At 43.0% G+C, this 16474-nt stretch overlaps 2 long non-coding RNA genes across 4 annotated transcripts; both read left to right on the top strand.

Moving 5' to 3' along the window:
* The first annotated feature begins 10629 nt into the window (after positions 1 to 10629).
* Positions 10630 to 12133, top strand: LOC146690052 (uncharacterized). Of its 2 annotated transcripts, XR_014915661.1 has the most exons (4): positions 10630 to 11009; positions 11106 to 11195; positions 11607 to 11678; positions 11787 to 12133. It is a non-coding gene; the product is annotated as an uncharacterized LOC146690052 (long non-coding RNA). The 2 variants fall into 2 exon arrangements; XR_014915660.1 differs by having other exon boundaries at positions 10630 to 11195.
* A 380-nt stretch (positions 12134 to 12513) lies between these two features.
* Positions 12514 to 16183, top strand: LOC146690051 (uncharacterized). Of its 2 annotated transcripts, XR_014915608.1 has the most exons (4): positions 12514 to 12568; positions 12676 to 12754; positions 15293 to 15486; positions 15595 to 16183. It is a non-coding gene; the product is annotated as an uncharacterized LOC146690051 (long non-coding RNA). The 2 variants fall into 2 exon arrangements; XR_014915607.1 differs by lacking the exons at positions 12514 to 12568; positions 12676 to 12754 and having other exon boundaries at positions 14397 to 15486.
* The last annotated feature ends 291 nt before the right edge of the window (positions 16184 to 16474 follow it).

The following is a 16474-nucleotide window of genomic DNA, read 5'->3' as shown; positions in this document are numbered from 1 at the left end:
AATTCCATTCTTTTCATTCTAATTCTGTTTTTTTTCTTTCAAATTCTGTTGTTTTCCTTCTAATTCTGTTGTTTTCATTCAAATTTTGTTGTTTTCTTTCAACTTCCGGTGTTTTCATTCAAATTCCATTTTTGTCATTCTAATTCTGTTTTTTCATTCAAATGTTGTTCTTTTCATTCTAATTCTGTTCTTTTCATTCTAATTCAGTTCATGTCATTCTAATTCAGTTCTTTTCATTCTGATTCTGTTGTTTTCATTCTATCCATCCATCCGCTTTATCCGAGGCCGGGTCGCGGGGGCAGCAGCCTAAGCAGAGAGGCCCAGACCTCCCTCTCCCCAGCCACCTCCTCCAGCTTATCCAAGGCGTTCCCAGGCCAGCCGAGAGATATAATCTCTCCAGCGTGTCCTGGGTCTGCCCCGGGGCCTCCTCCCGGTGGGACATGCCCGGAACACCTCACCCAGGAGGCATCTTTGTCAGATGCCCGAACCACCTCAGCTGGCTCCTTTCGATGTGGAGCTGCAGCGGCTCTACTCTGAGCCCCTCCCAGATGGCCGAACTTCTCACCCTATCTCTAAGGGAGAGGCCAGCCACCCTTCGGAGGAACCTCATTTCTGCTGCTTGTATCCGCGATCTCCTTCTTTCGGTCACTAACCACAGCTCGTGGCCATAGGTGAGGGTAGGGACATAGATCGACCGGTAAATTGAGAGCTTCGCTTTTACACTCAGCTCCCTCTTCACCACGACGGACCGGTGCAGCGTCTGCATTACTGCAGCTGCAGCCCCAATCCGTCTCTCGATCTCCGGCTCCCTTCTCCCATCACTCGTGAACAAGACCCCGAGATACTTGAACTCCTCCACTTGGGGCAGGAACTCATCCCTGACCCGGAGTGGGCACTCCACCCTTTTCCGGCTGAGAACCATGGCCTCAGATTTGGAGGTGCTGATCCTCATTCCCGCTGCTTCACACTCGGCTGCAAACCGTTCCAGTGCGAGCTGGAGACCCGATGAAGCCAACAGAACCACATCATCTGCAAAAAGCAGAGATGAGATTCTGAGGCCGCCAAAGTGAAAGCCCACTCTGCCACTTGGCTGCGCCTAGAAATCCTGTCCATAAAAATTATGAACAGAACCAGTGACAAAGGGCAGCCCTGGCGGAGCCCATCACCCACCAGGAACAAGTCCGACTTATTGCCGGCAATGCGAACCAAGCTCTTGAAACAGTTGTCCGTTGCAAGAGATTCTGGCAAACCGTCAGGTGTCTCAAGAGGGGAAAGCGGTGCTCTACCTGCACTGTGTATAGTGCTGGCGGAGCACTGCTGACGTCGACTGAGAAAATTGTCAGGCAGTGGAAGGAATACTTCGAGGACCTCGTTAATCCCACTGACATATCTTCCGAGGAGGAGGAAGAGTCTGGGGATGAGGGGAATGACCCGCCAATTTCCGGGGGCAAGGTCACTGAGGCAGTTAAACAACTCCTTGGTGGCAGATCCCCTGGTGTTGATGAGGTCCGCCCCGAGTTCCTGAAGGCTCTGGACGTTGTAGGGCTGTCCTGGTTGACACGCCTCTACAATGTTGCGTGGAGATCAGGGGCAGTACCCCTGGACTGGCAGACTGGGGTGGTGGTCCCCATCTTTAAGAAGGGAGACCGGAGGGTGTGTTCCAACTACAGGGGGATCACACTCCTCAGCCTCCCTGGGAAAGTCTATGCCAGGGTGCTGGAAAGGAGAGTTCGTCCGCTAGTCGAACCTTGGATACAGGAGGAACAATGCGGTTTTCATCCTGGTCGCAGAACACTGGACCAGCTCTTTATCCTCTCCAGGATACTTGAGGGTGCATGGGAGTTTGCCCAACCAGTCTACATGTGTTTTGTGGACTTGGAGAAGGCATTCGACCGTGTCCGAAAATCTTTTTCCATGGCCTCTCCGAACTCCTCCCACACCCGAGTTTTTGCTTCAGCCACTGCCCGAGCCGCATTCTGCTTGGCCTGTCGATACCTGTCGGCTGCCTCCGGAGTCCCACAGGCTAACCAAGCCCGATAGGACTCCTTCTTCAGCCTGGTGGCTCCCTTCACCTCTGGTGTCCACCATTTGGTTCGGGGATTACCACCACGGCAGGCACCAACCACCTTGCGGCCGCAGCTCAATGCAGCAGCTTCGGCAATGGAGACACTGAACATGGTCCATTCGGACTCAATGTCCCCAGTCTCCCTCGGAATGCTGTTGAAGCTCTGCCGGAGGTGTGCGTTGAAGATCTCGCGGACTGGGGCCTCTGCTAGACGTTCCCAGCACACCCTCAATACGCGTTTAGGTGCACCGGGTCTGTCCAGCATCCTCCCCCGCCATGTCTCCACTCTAATTCTGTTGTTTTCATTCAAATTCCATTCTTGTCATTCGAATTCTGTTGTTTTCATTCAAATTCCATTCTTGTCATTCGAATTCTGTTGTTTTCTTTCAAATTCTGTTGTTTTCCTTCTAATTCAGTTCTTTTCATTCCAATTCAGTTCTTTACATTCTAATTCTGTTGTTTTCATTCTAATTCCTGTGTTTTCATTCAAATTCCGTTCTTGTCATTCTAATGCTGTTGTTTTCGTTCAAAATCCGTGGTTTTCCTTCTAATCCAGTTATTTTCATTCAAATTCCGTTCTTGTCATTCTAATTCTGTTGTTTTCATTCAAATTGTGTGTTTTTCATTCTAATTCTCTTGTTTTCTTTCAAATTCTGTTGTTTTCCTTCTAATTCTGTTGTTTTCATTCAAATTTTGTTGTTTTCTTTCAACTTCCGGTGTTTTCATTCAAATTCCATTCTTGTCATTCTAATTCTGTTGTTCTCATTCAAATTCTGTTCTCTTCATTCTAATACTGTTTTTTCATTCAAATTTTGTTCTTTTCATTCTTCTTCTGTTCTTTTCCTTCTAATTAAGTTCTTTTTCCTTCTAATTCAGTTCTTTTCATTCTAATTCTTTTGATTTCATTCTGATTCTATTGTTTTCATTCAGATTCCTGTGTTTTCATTCAAATTCCGTTCTTGTCATTCTAATTCTGTTGGTTTTTGTTCAAAATCCGTTGTTTTCCTTCTAATCCAGTTCTTTTCATTTAAATTTTGTTCTTCTAATTCAAATTTTTTTTTGTTTTCATTCAAATGCCATTCTTGTCATTCTAATTCTGTGGTTTTTGCTCAAAATCTGTTGTTTTCCTTCTAATCCAGTTCTTTTCATTCAAATTCTGTTGTTCTCTTTCAACTTCTGTTGTTTTCATTCAAATTTTGTTGTTTTCTTTCAACTTCCGGTGTTTTCATTCAAATTCCATTCTTGTCATTCTAATTCTGTTTTCCTCATTCAAGTTCTTTTCTCTTTTTTCTAATACTGTATTTTCATTCAAATTTTTTTCTTTTCATTCTAATTCAGTTCATTTCATTCTAATTCAGTTCTTTTCATTCTAATTCTATTGTTTTCATTCTAATTCTATTGTTTTCATTCAAATTCCCTTCTTGTCATTCTAATTTTGTTGTTTTCGTTCAAAATCCGTTGTTTACCTTCTAATCCTGTTGTTTTCATTCAAATTTTGTTGTTTTCATTCAAATTCCATCCATCCATCCATCAAGCTTCATCCGCTTTATCCGAGGCTGGGTCGCAGGGGTAGCAGCCTAAGCAGAGAGGCCCAGACCTCCCTCTCCCCAGCCACCTCCTCCAGCTTATCCGGGGGAATACCAAGGCGTTCCCAGGCAAGCCGAGAGATATAATCTCTCCAGCGTGTCCTGGGTCTGCCCCGGGACCTCCTCCCGGTGGGACATGCCTGGAACACCTCACCCAGGAGGCGCCCAGGGGGCATCCTTGTCAGATGCCCGAACCACCTCAGCTGGCTCCTTTCGATGTGGAGCAGCAGCTGCTCTACTCTGAGCCCCTCCCGGATGGCCGAACTTCTCACCCTATCTCTAAGGGAGAGGCCAGCCACCCTTCGGAGGAACCTCATTTCTGCTGCTTGTATCCGCGATCTCGTTCTTTCGGTCACTACCCACAGCTCGTGGCCATAGGTGAGGGTAGGGATGAAGATCGACCGGTAAATTGAGAGCTTCGCTTTTACACTCAGCTCCCTCTTCACCACAACGGACCGGTGCAGCGTCCGCATTACTGCAGCTGCAGCCCCAATCCGTCTCTCGATCTCCGGCTCCCTTCTCCCATCACTCGCGAACAAGACCCCGAGATACTTGAACTCCTCCACTTGGGGCAGGAACTCATCCCTGACCCGGAGTGGGCACTCCACCCTTTTCCGGCTGAGAACCATGGCCTCAGATTTGGAGGTGCTGATCCTCATTCCCGCTGCTTCACACTCGGCTGCGAACCGTTCCAGTGCGAGCTGGAGGCCCTCACCCGATGAAGCCAACAGAACCACATCATCCGCAAAAATCAGAGATGAGATTCTGAGGCCACCAAAGTGAAAGCCCACTCCGCCACTTGGCTGCGCCTAGAAATCCTGTCCATAAAAATTATGAACAGAACCGGAGACAAAGGGCAGCCCTGGCGGAGCCCATCACCCACCGGGAACGAGTCCGACTTATTGCCGGCAATGCGAACCAAGCTCTTACAACGGTTGTATAGGGATCGAATGGCCCGTAGCAATGGGCCAGACACCCCATACTCCCGCAACACCTCCCACAGGACACCCTGAGGGACACGGTCGAATGCCTTCTCCAAGTCCACAAAACACATGTAGACTGGTTGGGCAAACTCCCATGTACCCTCAAGTATCCTGGAGAGGATAAAGAGCTGGTCCAGTGTTCCGCGACCAGGACGAAAACCGCATTGTTCCTCCTGTATCCGAGGTTCGACTAGCGGACGAACTCTCCTTTCCAGCACCCTGGCATAGACTTTCCCAGGGAGGCTGAGGAGTGTGATCCCCCTGTAGTTGGAACACACCCTCCAGTCCCCCTTCTTAAAGATGGGGACCACCACCCCGGTCTGCCAGTCCACAGGTACTGCCCCTGATCTCCACGCAACATTGCAGAGGCGTGTCAACCAGGACAGCCCTACAACGTCCAGAGCCTTCAGGAACTCGGGGCGGACCTCATCAACACCAGGGGCTCTGCCACCAAGGAGTTGTTTAACTGCCTCAGTGACCTCGCCCCCGGAAATTGGCGGGTCATTCCCCTCATCCCCAGACTCTGCTTCCTCCTCGGAAGACGTGTCAGTGGGATTAAGGAGGTCCTCAAAGTATTCCTTCCACTGCCTGACAATTTTCTCAGTCGACGTCAGCAGTGCTCCGCCAGCACTATACACAGTGCAGGTAGAGCACCGCTTTCCCCTCCTGAGACGCCTGACGGTTTGCCAGAATCTCTTCGAGGCAGTCCGAAAGTCTTTTTCCATGGCCTCTCCGAACTCCTCCCACACCCGAGTTTTTGCTTCAGCCACTGCCCGAGCCGCATTCCGCTTGGCCTGTCGATACCTGTCGGCTGCCTCCGGAGTCCCACAGGCTAACCAAGCCCGATAGGACTCCTTCTTCAGCCTGGTGTCTCCCTTCACCTCTGGTGTCCACCATTTGGTTCGGGGATTACCACCACGGCAGGCACCAACCACCTTGCGACCGCAGCTCAATGCAGCAGCTTCGGCAATGGAGACGCTGAACATGGTCCATTCGGACTCAATGTCCCCAGTCTCCCTCGGAATGCTGTTGAAGCTCTGCCGGAGGTGTGCGTTGAAGATCTCGCGGACTGGGGCCTCTGCTAGACGTTCCCAGCACACCCTCACATTCAAATTCCGTTCTATAAATATTAATAAAGATTTCTATCAGAGCAAAATATCTGTCTCTCCTAAGTATTTGCTCCTAACCACGTCCTAACCTAGCAGTCATATTTAGCCTTTAATTAATCCTGCATTTTTTTTTGTCAAAGACATTTGTCACCATGAAATTACCCGATAGCTTAAAACGGCAACATATGAACAGATTCACTGAGTAATCAGAAAAGTTTAGCATGAATCTAGACATTAGATTTAAGCTTGAAGTTTTAACCTTATCAAATATCACTTGGTAGAAGCTCCTTACCGTTTGAAGAAATCTCTTCTCAATCTGCTGTCCTCTTTTTCTTGCATCTTTTTTTTTCCCATCTGAGACTGACGTTATTCCATGTTAATTATTTTTTCTCCATGAAAAACACAGCAGCTCATCTGATCCCAGGCCGCCAGGCCCACGAGCTCCGGATCTCAGCAGAAAAGTGCCAATAAAAGTTTCAGACTGATCCAGGTATCAGTCTGACACAGGTATGTGACGTCACTGTTGGAACACTGTTACGCCTCTGCGTAACCATGGTTACAGGGGAAGCTTTGGAGCTCTGCTGCTCAGCAGCAAAAGATTTCAGGTTAAACTCTAAAACCAAATAAAATCAATATACTGTATATGTGTACGGTGTACCGTGTAAGCGTTCATTTTCTGTAAGAGGCTGTAAAACGGACAGTTAAAATGTGACCAATGGCAGCCATACTGAGGTGAGTTGTTGAGGATATGTCGAACTGTCGAGCTGTCGATAAGCACGGCTGTTTTTGTGCTGTTATTTACTGTTAGCCTGTTTTGGCTTGCGTTACTGAAGCTCTTTTCAACTGGATGTCACATTGTTGAACTCTGATGATTAATGAATAAACTCTCGATGTGACGATGGTAGAATGTAATTGTAACCCTGTGTTCATTTAGTCGTTTGATACCGTTTAATATCCAGTCCATCTGTTTGGTGTTTTGTTTTTAACATGCCCTGGAATAATTTAAAGTTTTACAATGCCGGTGATTTACGACTCTTTCGCGACAGTCAGCTGGGGAGTAAACTCTCAGAGGTAGCTCATGTGAGCCAGCAGTGACATCTGTACATGCAGTAGCCTTAAAATACTGATTATTTATTCTCCTGCTAGGTAAGAATTGGTGTTTTATACGTATATTGTTTCTTTATATATGTTATCGTTTGGTTATGTTATGATGTGCTAATCGTGAATAAGCTAGTAAGCTTGAAAATTAGCAGCCATGTTAAGCGGACTTTGGTGATCAAGTTCGTGTGTCACTGTTTGGAATATAAACCCATATGGCTTGCACTACTTTCAAGATGTAAGCTAAAGGGATGTGTTTTTAAAAAGGTGCAAGAAGGACCTAACTCAGTGAGTGATGTGTGTTCAGTGAACAGTAAGTTGTCATTTATGTTGTGCATTTGAACTAACTATATATAAAGCATATAAACAATCACAGCAATATGATGCAACAAACACAGCAGTGCTACTGATCCAAAATACTCAAAGCTTCATAGAACTGAAACAAACATTTTTTTTTAGCTCCATTCTGCTGCTGATACATACTTTAGGTTTCTGAACATTAAACTTGTTGCTGCCTTTCATAGTGTGTAACTTGAAGGCCCTGAGTACTTTCTCCCACACTGGAAACACTGGGATGATAACATTATTTGAACATTACCTAATAAGACTGATTCAGCACAGACAGTTATGTTAAACTTTCCTAGCAGTCCTTCACAAACAGGGAACAGTCTGTCTGTTCTCTCCATCTGTCAGCTGCTGCTGGCTCTTCCTCCTCCTCTTCCTCACACACTGCTGAGTTTGTCCTGGTGGATCATCAGGGGTGCAAAGCCTCACAGATGATGTGCAGCAGTGGGTCCCTCAGTCTGTCCTCACTCTGGACACTTGCAGTCGTCACACATGGAAATCAAATGTGTGATAAGCTGCAGGATTCAAACAAAAGTGTAACTTATAAACACATGTTCATACTTTTATTCCACAATCAGAGAGAAAGAAACAGAGAGAGAGTGCAGGACAGACAGACAGGTGACAGTCTCAGGTGTACACACTGCTACACAACAGCACCAGAGAAGCAGGATTTAGTGTTTGTGTTATTACGAGTGCTAAACAAGAAGAGTTCCCAGATGGTACAGTGGACACATGTGTGACTCCTGTGATTGACGCATCTTTCTTTCAGCTTAACGAGTGAACCGTCAGCTCGTTCAAACACACGTTAAAGTCCGTTTGGCTCGACACCACCGAGGCAGCAATATAACATAGCTAACATTAACAGTGCAGTGGATCCTGCTTGTGCCGTGATGTTCAGGACTGCAAACCGAGCAGCATCACTGACTTTCAGCTTGTTGTGTTTGTGGATATATGACTGACTTTAATTATCCACAAAATCATCACATTCTCTGTAAGATTAAGGTCGACTATTGAACGGCGTATATTTTAAAGGCTTTAAAACCAAGTTAGTACAAACATCCCTAATGTCACATATCTTTGCCGACATGTGGCCAACAGCAATGTTTCAATGCTCTTCATTATTAAACATTGGCACATAAATAAGTGACATCATATACAGTAAACTTACTTTTGAACGTTTACTCTTCGGCCGCTCCGCTTCTGCCCTCTGCCGTATTTTTCGGGAAAATTATCCACACCCACCACCGCGCTATGAATTGTGGGATATATGGGACCATGAAGTGTACACCGGACCACACTTCAAATTTGGGGAAATCGATGGCACATTTGGAGTACACTTCGGATTGGGACAGCCGTCGTGTCGCTGTGAAGTAATAGGTCTCAAAATGTGTACTCAGGAGCGTGCGGTCGCTGGATTGGGACACAGCCAAGGTCTGTAGCTGTGTCAGAGCAAGCTTGTGTGAGCCAACGGTGATATCTGTACACGCAGTACCTTTAAAATACTCATGTGTCATTCTCCTGCTAGCAGTGGAGGAGACTTTTCTGCTGAGGAAGAGGCCCTGCTGTCCTGCCGTCTTACTGGTGCCATTGAGGGATCAGCGGCTGCTGTATATTCTTCTCGACCTCGAGTATTTGGACTGAAGGACTCACAGACACGTTTCATATTTAGCTCTATACAATTTAAAAATTAAAAAAAAAATTCCTGGCCACCCATTTTCTTATTCACGAAGGCTGTATGGAGACATTTTGGTTATTGCCACAGACGCTTTCTCTTACTACGGATGGAGGATGTTGCGGTTTTACAACCCATGGACTGAGAAAGGACTCAATAAGTAATCTGTTCACATATTCCAAGGTTAAACACAAGTGAGTCTCAATTAAGTGAAATGTTGGAACTGATGCCAACATTTTCTTCTTTCTCCCTGTTTAAATCCCATTCATATAAGGGACCCTAATTTTATCCTGCTACAAACATATTCAGCCAGTGTTATTTAAGTTTCCTGTAAACTACACATGTGAAGCAGATGTGAGAGAGGCTGTGATGAAGTCCTGGAGTTTTTAAGGATGTACGTGCTCCAGTCCAGAAATTTGTATGATATGTTGGCCACAGGTGGTAAAGTGCTGTCACACCCTGAATAAACTGTCCTCTGTTCTTCTTCTAAGCTGACATATTTGTTACATAATCATGTGGTTTATCAGAGGGGAAGTGGGGATTTCAGAATACTGGAGCCCAAGGTTAGGTGCAATAATATTCAACCATAATATTAGCTTTTAACTAAGTCTTGTCAGTTAGCTGGTGTTGTGTCAAAAGGACGATCTGATATCCTCGTGTCAGCATTGTTCCCACATCATCATAATTAATGTTGTTCCAGTTTCAACATTGCAGGTGACCAATCACCTTCTTGTGACGTCATTCCTTTGCGACTTCGAAATACCCGCCTTCGAGTATTTCGAAATACAAGTGAAGAAGCGAGAAACCGCCGCCTGTCCGCCGAATTTGAAGTCAATTCGCCTGTCCGCCGAATTTGAAGTCAATTTAGAATACTTTTCTTTAATAAACGGTAAGCATTATACATATGTTCCTCACTTGGCTTGCTGTTTGTTTGCTAGTGATAGACTACTTGACGACAGCATTAGCTAACCAGTGTTACGGTAAGCATTATACATATGTTCCTCACTTGGCTTGCTGTTTGTTTGCTAGCGATAGGCTACTTGACGACAGCATTAGCTAACCAGTGTTCTCTAGACCAGCGTTCCCCAACTTTTTGGGTGTTTCGTGGCCCGGGGGTTGGGTCAGGCAAAATTGCACTAGCTTCCCTGATCATTTTACAAACATAAGTGAAGAGAATCTGGACTAAAAGGCCTAGACTTATGGTTGTGTGCTGAATCTATGAATCAAACTATCACCTGGAAACATAATTAACTGGTCCATAGCTGTGAAACTTGACATGAGTTCTTGATTCTATGGAGATTAACAGTAATCCAGATATTTACAAATTTGTCCAGGGACATCGCGTAAATGTTGTCCCTGGGACATCGCGTAAATGTTGTCCCTGGGACAAAGTGTAAATGTTGTCCCAGGGACATCGTGTAGATGTTGTCCCAGGGACATCGTGTAGATGTTGTCCCTGGGACATCGTGTGATAGCTTGTTAATAATGGAATGAAAATTATTGATTGTTATTAACTTGTGAAAAAGAAGTGTAACAAATCCACATGTTATGTTCTTACACCCTTACAGAAACTGTGACTCCTTCACAATGTCAGGTAAATGTCAACTCATGTTGAATAATCAACCAATCAAGCCTTTTATTATCACATGCAATGTTACACGTACAACTGCAATGAAAATTTCACCCCCTTCTGACCATACATATATTGCTTAAACATCCCATTGGGAAGGAAGGTCAGAAAACAATTTAATTCATAGATGAGGGGAGAGGAGGAGAAAAAAGAACTACAACCAGACAAAGCTCCTAGAAGACTGAAATGGATGATGGTTGCAGCATGCAAAAAGAAAATGATATCTGTTGACTACAGCATATGCTTTCTCACAGATTACCTTGTGGGAGTAGCTGGACCAAACTCTATTGGTATTTCAAGTTTGAAATCCCTGTTTGACCAGACAAACATTTCAGATGAGGTACCTCTTGACATAAAAATCCTTTTATGTTGTCATAAAACTAATGTTAAATTCTGCTTTAAATACACTTTATTGTACAATTTACTTAATGAATCGTATTCCTTAGTTCTGTTTTTATTTATATGTATTTATTTATTTGTTTTATAAGGTAATAGATGGCCTAATCTATTTGCAGTGTGAGGTATGTTGAAAAGCTTGTTTGATCATAATGACATAGCATGTTTACGTTTTTTGTAATGTATTTGAAAACATAAGTGTATTTATGTTATTTTTATAGAATTTCCCTCACATTTATCCAATACCAAGCCAAATCACTGGAAAAATTTTGGATGGGTCCACAAGAGCACAAAGTGCATACTTTTTGAAGGTATGACTTGGACTGTGGTAACTATGTTCTTATCACAAAGGGTTTATAAGTTGCCACTATAAACAAACAGCATTTTCCAAAATTGAAGCCTTGTCAGAAGAACCTGAAAAATACCTTTCTGAAACCTTTTCTGTGTAAAGACTTGCTCAAAAGCAATGCACACAGATTAAAACATTTCTGTCTTGGCCAACTGATAAAGAAAACCAAAAATTGAGTGGTGCGTGTTGAGTCTGTGGTCTTGATTTGTTTCGTACACACTATAGAACTTAATTAATGTAAACAAAAAATGACACTTTCTATATGTTTGTGTATCTGCAGAATTAATTACAAGTCTCACCTGACAAGCTTTCGCAGTTTTGCAGTGTCATTCTTGACAGAAAAACATACTTGTCACATTATTTTTATTTCCAGAAAAACATCTTTCAGATGTATGAGAAACTGATTGGAGCCTGTCTGGAAAACGGCAGCCACTGGACCTTGTTTGTAAGTTGCACAGATTTTGCACTCTCTCTAGTGCATGATACTTTTCAGTGTCCCTCATTAGGAAAGCTCACGGCCCAAGCCTACCATATCCATCTTTTTACAAAACAGTTTTGTGACATACCCAAGAGGACCATAGCCTATATGAATTCATTTGGCGAGTCGGAGGTCAGAAAAAGTGCGGTGTTGAAAAACTGGAGGTAATTAATTAACATATTTAACATAACATATTTAATTTAATTGAAATCATTACCGAACGTGGTTATTGATTTCTCTATATGCTTTTTATTTGTAATAACTGCGATCTCTCAGCTCATTTGCTTCAGCAAGAGGCTGCACTGGAGAGTGGACTTTGTCACATGTGAGCCACCCACATCAACAGGATGGGAACTCATGTGGAGTGCATGTCATAATGGTACTGAAAACTATAGCTTTAACCTATATAAGTAATGTTTACATTTTTGTCTATTCAGTTTTTAAAGCCTTAGAGGCAGGATGGTAAAATCTCAATTTTTGTTGTAGATTGAACCATTTCAGCAGTAATGCTTTGGCTTTGGTTGCTCTATTTTTTTTTTCTCGGGGGGTGTAAAAAAAAACCCATTTCTTTGTTAATCTAATTCTTTTTGTTCTTTTTTTTTTCTTCTTCGTCAATTATTAGTTTCCCCAATCTCTCATTGACGGTAAAACACAAGTGGAGGAGTACAACACTGAAATCACAAAGCTCAGGTCCCGACTTTGCCACTACTTATTTTCCTCAATAGGTAAAGATAAAATTAGCCGCCTTCTTTTTCTCTAACATTGGAAAATGTAACTTGTACTTAAACAAATTATATTTTGCAGAACGAACTAGGAAGTGCAGTCAGTGCTGGTGTGTGATTGCAGCCAAAGACCGGGTACACTATGACATGTCCTTAGCCATATAGATTGTTTATATAATGGACTTTGTTCATTTGTTTTTTGTTTGTTTATTTCTTCTTCTTCTTTTTTTTTTAATTCACAGGTGTAGTGCCAGAAATGTGGTGCATACAAGCACATGCGTTGTTCAAAGTCTGTTTGTGGCATCTGTATCTTCTGTGAGAGTAAGTCACAATATACAGTTGTGGTCAAAAGTTTACATACACTTGTAAAGAATAGAATATAATGGCTCTACCGAGTGTCCCGTTATTTCTAAAACTCTGATTTTTCTCTGATAGAGTGATTGGAACAGATACTTCTTTGTCACAAAAAACATTCATGAAGTTTGGTTCTTTAATGACTTTATTATGGGTTAACAGAAAAAAGTGATCACATCTGCTGGGTCAAAAATATACATACAGCAGTGCTAATATTTGGTTACATGTCCCTTAGCCATTTTCACTTCAATTAGGCGCTTTTGGTAGCCATCCACAAGCTTCTGGTTGAATCTTTGACCACTCCTCTTGACAGAATTGGTGCAGTTCAGTCAAATTTGATGGCTTTCTGACATGGACTTGTTTCTTCAGCATTGTCCACATGTTTTCAATGGGGTTTAAGTCAGGACTTTGGGAAGGCCATTCTAAAACCCTTATTCTAGCCTGATTTAGCCATTCCTTTACCACTTTTGATGTGTGTTTGGGGTCATTGTCCTGTTGGAACACCCAACTGCGCCCAAGACCCAACCTTCGTGCTGATGATTTTAGGTTATGTTGAAGAATGTGAAGGTAATCCTCCTTCTTCATTATCCCATTTACTCTCTGTAAATCACCAGTTCCATTGGCAGCAAAACAGCCCCACAGCATAATACTCCCACCACCATGCTTGATTGTAGGCACGGTGTTCTTGGGGTTGAAGGCCTCACCTTTTCTCCTCCAAACATATTGCTGGGCATTGTGGCCAAAAAGCTCGATTTTTGTTTTGTCTGACCACAGAACTTTCCTCCAGAAGGTCTTATCTTTGTCCATGTGATCAGCAGCAAACTTCAGTTGAGCCTTAAGGTGCCGCTTTTGGAGCAAGGGCTTCCTTCTTGCACAGCAGCCTCTCAGTCCATGGAGATGCAAAACACGTTTGACTGTGGACAATGACACCTGTGTTTCAGCAGCTTCTAATTCTTGGCACATCTGCTTTTTGGTGATTCTTGGTTGACTCTTCACCCTCCTGACCAATTTTCTCTCAGCAGCAGCTTGCGTTTTCTTCCTGATCTTGGCAGTGATGAAACAGTGCCATGCACGTTATACTTACAAACGATTGTTTGCACTGTTGCTCTTGGGACATGCAGCTGCTTTGAAATGGCCCCAAGTGACTTTCCTGACTTGTTCAAGTCAAAAATTCTCTTTTTCAGATCCATGCTGAGCTACTTTGACTTTTCCATTGTAGCGTTTGTGGGCGTTTGTATCCAATGAGCCCTATTTAATTGGCCTAAGAGAAGTCACCAACTGTAGTCACTCATAATCACTCGCAAGAAGTGAAGAGGCCATGCTATGAAGCTCAGTTCACTGACAACTTTCTAAGTCACCAAAATTGCTAATTCATGTTGCTGTATGTATATTTTTGACCCAGCAAATGTGATCACTTTTTTATGTTAACCCATAATAAAGTCATTAAAGAACCAAACTTCATGAATGTTTTTTGTGACAAAGAAGTATCTGTTCCAATCACTCTATCAGAGAAAAATCAGAGTTTTAGAAATAACGGGACACTCGGTAGAGCCATTATATTCTATTCTTTACAAGTGTATGTAAACTTTTGACCACAACTGTAACTAAACAATGTCCAAAAATGTTTAAAGTGAAATTTTTTTTCGTAATTTTGCCTTTGCACACCAGGACTGTGTAATTAAAGTGGACGTTTCAAGATCCAGTTTTTACACAAAACTATTTTAGACATAACTGTGTCGTATTGTGGGGATTTCTCTTCACAATTAAATTGATATAGTGCTGTTTATATCATTCTTCTTTATGTAACAGCACAGTGCAGCACAGCAGAGGGAAAGGAGTTGTGCAGCATAGTAGGTGGCTATACAGGAGGAGCAATAGAAGTAGCCAGTGAAGAATGTCATCAGGGAAAGCATCAGGCAGCGAATGACAAAGGAAAAGTTCCTAAGGGAGAGGACATCTGCAGCAAACCGACAAGTAACAGTGAGATAGGAAGACTGACAGTCAGAGATGAAGGTACACAGACTGAAAGAGATGAAGGTACACAGACTGAAGACAAAGAAAAAGAAGCAGAAGTATACGGCACAAGTCTGAGTACAGATAATGCTGCTGCTGCTGATGTTGACAGGATCGATGCAGATACAGAATTCCAAACTGATTCAGAAGGAACTAGTACAGTTTACAGAGTGCATGGTCGCTTATCTGTACCAAGCTCAAAAAAGAAAACCTACACAATAACAGAAGACGAGATCAAGCGCAGAATCAACGCAGAGAACATGTCAGTTCATGTTTTCAGAGGTTTGATTGGGGTAGGTATACATTTCGTGATTTTGATGTCACCTGAAATAAATCCGGGTTACTCGTATCAATGAAGTGACAATGTGGCTGGAAATTGTGCATTTGCTGCAACATATACACAATTACACCATGTAAACAAAAGCATTTAACTTTGTGCGTGTGTGTGTGTCTCTCTCTGCTCTTTTGGTGTTTGCACTTTTTCTTTTTTAGGTCCGTAAAGCCAAACTGCCCGCAATGATTCTTGACAGGCCTAAGAAGGCCAAAACTAAAGTAACAGTGTTTAGTGTTCTGAGTGAAGAGGAGGCTGGGGAGCTAGCCCTCGGGTTTGCCGGAAGATTGGCCTGTGATGTCACAACAGACATGGTCTGTAAAGGCATCGACCATTCAAGTGCTGATATGACAAAGTAAGTTAGTAAAACAATATGAAAGTTGTATCTTTTTTGGTATTATTTGTCATTTCCCCGTATTTGGGTTATTGGTGTAACATTGTTAATCTTACTTTCTAATAACAGACAGACTCTTCTCAAAATCCAACACAACCTTAAACATGAGCTGACTGATTCCTCAACCTTCAGTTTGCTGACACACACCTTTGGCCCCGCTGCACTGGATTCTGTCATTTCATTCCTGTGTGAAAAACTTGATCTTGTCTCTTAAATAATGAAACCTTTTGTGACTTTTGTTTGTTCTGTAAATCAGAATCTTGAAAATTGTTCATTGTTGTTCTAAGTTTGTGTTAACTATTTGGCAAAAATGATTGGTTCCTAATCCAAACAGGATAATGACTGTTCTAACACATATCTTAAAAATTCTACAAAGAAAGAAAATTATCACATATGTTTCAATATGAATGTATTTGTGTCACACTTGGTTTGTAGTAGCTTTCCTGTTTTATTTTGAGTTTTGGTATGTTTACACTGTTGTCATTTTTATTTCCCGTGTGTTCGTCTTCCCTTATTAGTTTTACTGTATTTAATTAGTCTGATTTAATAACTTATAATTATTTACTTTCCAGTGTGTATATAAGCTCCTCGTTTGGATTATTGTTTGTTTGAGTTCTGCCTGTCTTTTCTATTAAAGATTTGGACTTTTGGACTATTATAGTCCATAACTCCATGGACTCATAACTCCAACAGTTTTATCGCCGATCTCCGACTCATCCCAGAGATCTCCAGAACACCGGAGGCTGCCCACTCTCCCTGGCCAGGCGGAAGTGCACGCAGACGGCGCCGGGATCGTAAACAAAGGCGAGGTAGGCGCGGAGGGCTACGGGCTAAGCTAAAGCTAACACCACACCGGCTGCCTTTACCCAGAATTTTCCTCGCCAATGTCCGTTCTCTGGCAAACAAAATGGATGAGATACGGCTCTCCATCACTAACAACAGACGGATT

The sequence above is a fragment of the Copadichromis virginalis genome, linkage group LG16 (genome assembly GCF_057382275.1).
Source record: "Copadichromis virginalis isolate Kocher_CV1m ecotype Utaka linkage group LG16, C_Virginalis_male_GT1.1, whole genome shotgun sequence".
NCBI lineage: Eukaryota > Metazoa > Chordata > Actinopteri > Cichliformes > Cichlidae > Copadichromis > Copadichromis virginalis.
This window is presented reverse-complemented; position numbering and strand designations above follow the sequence as displayed.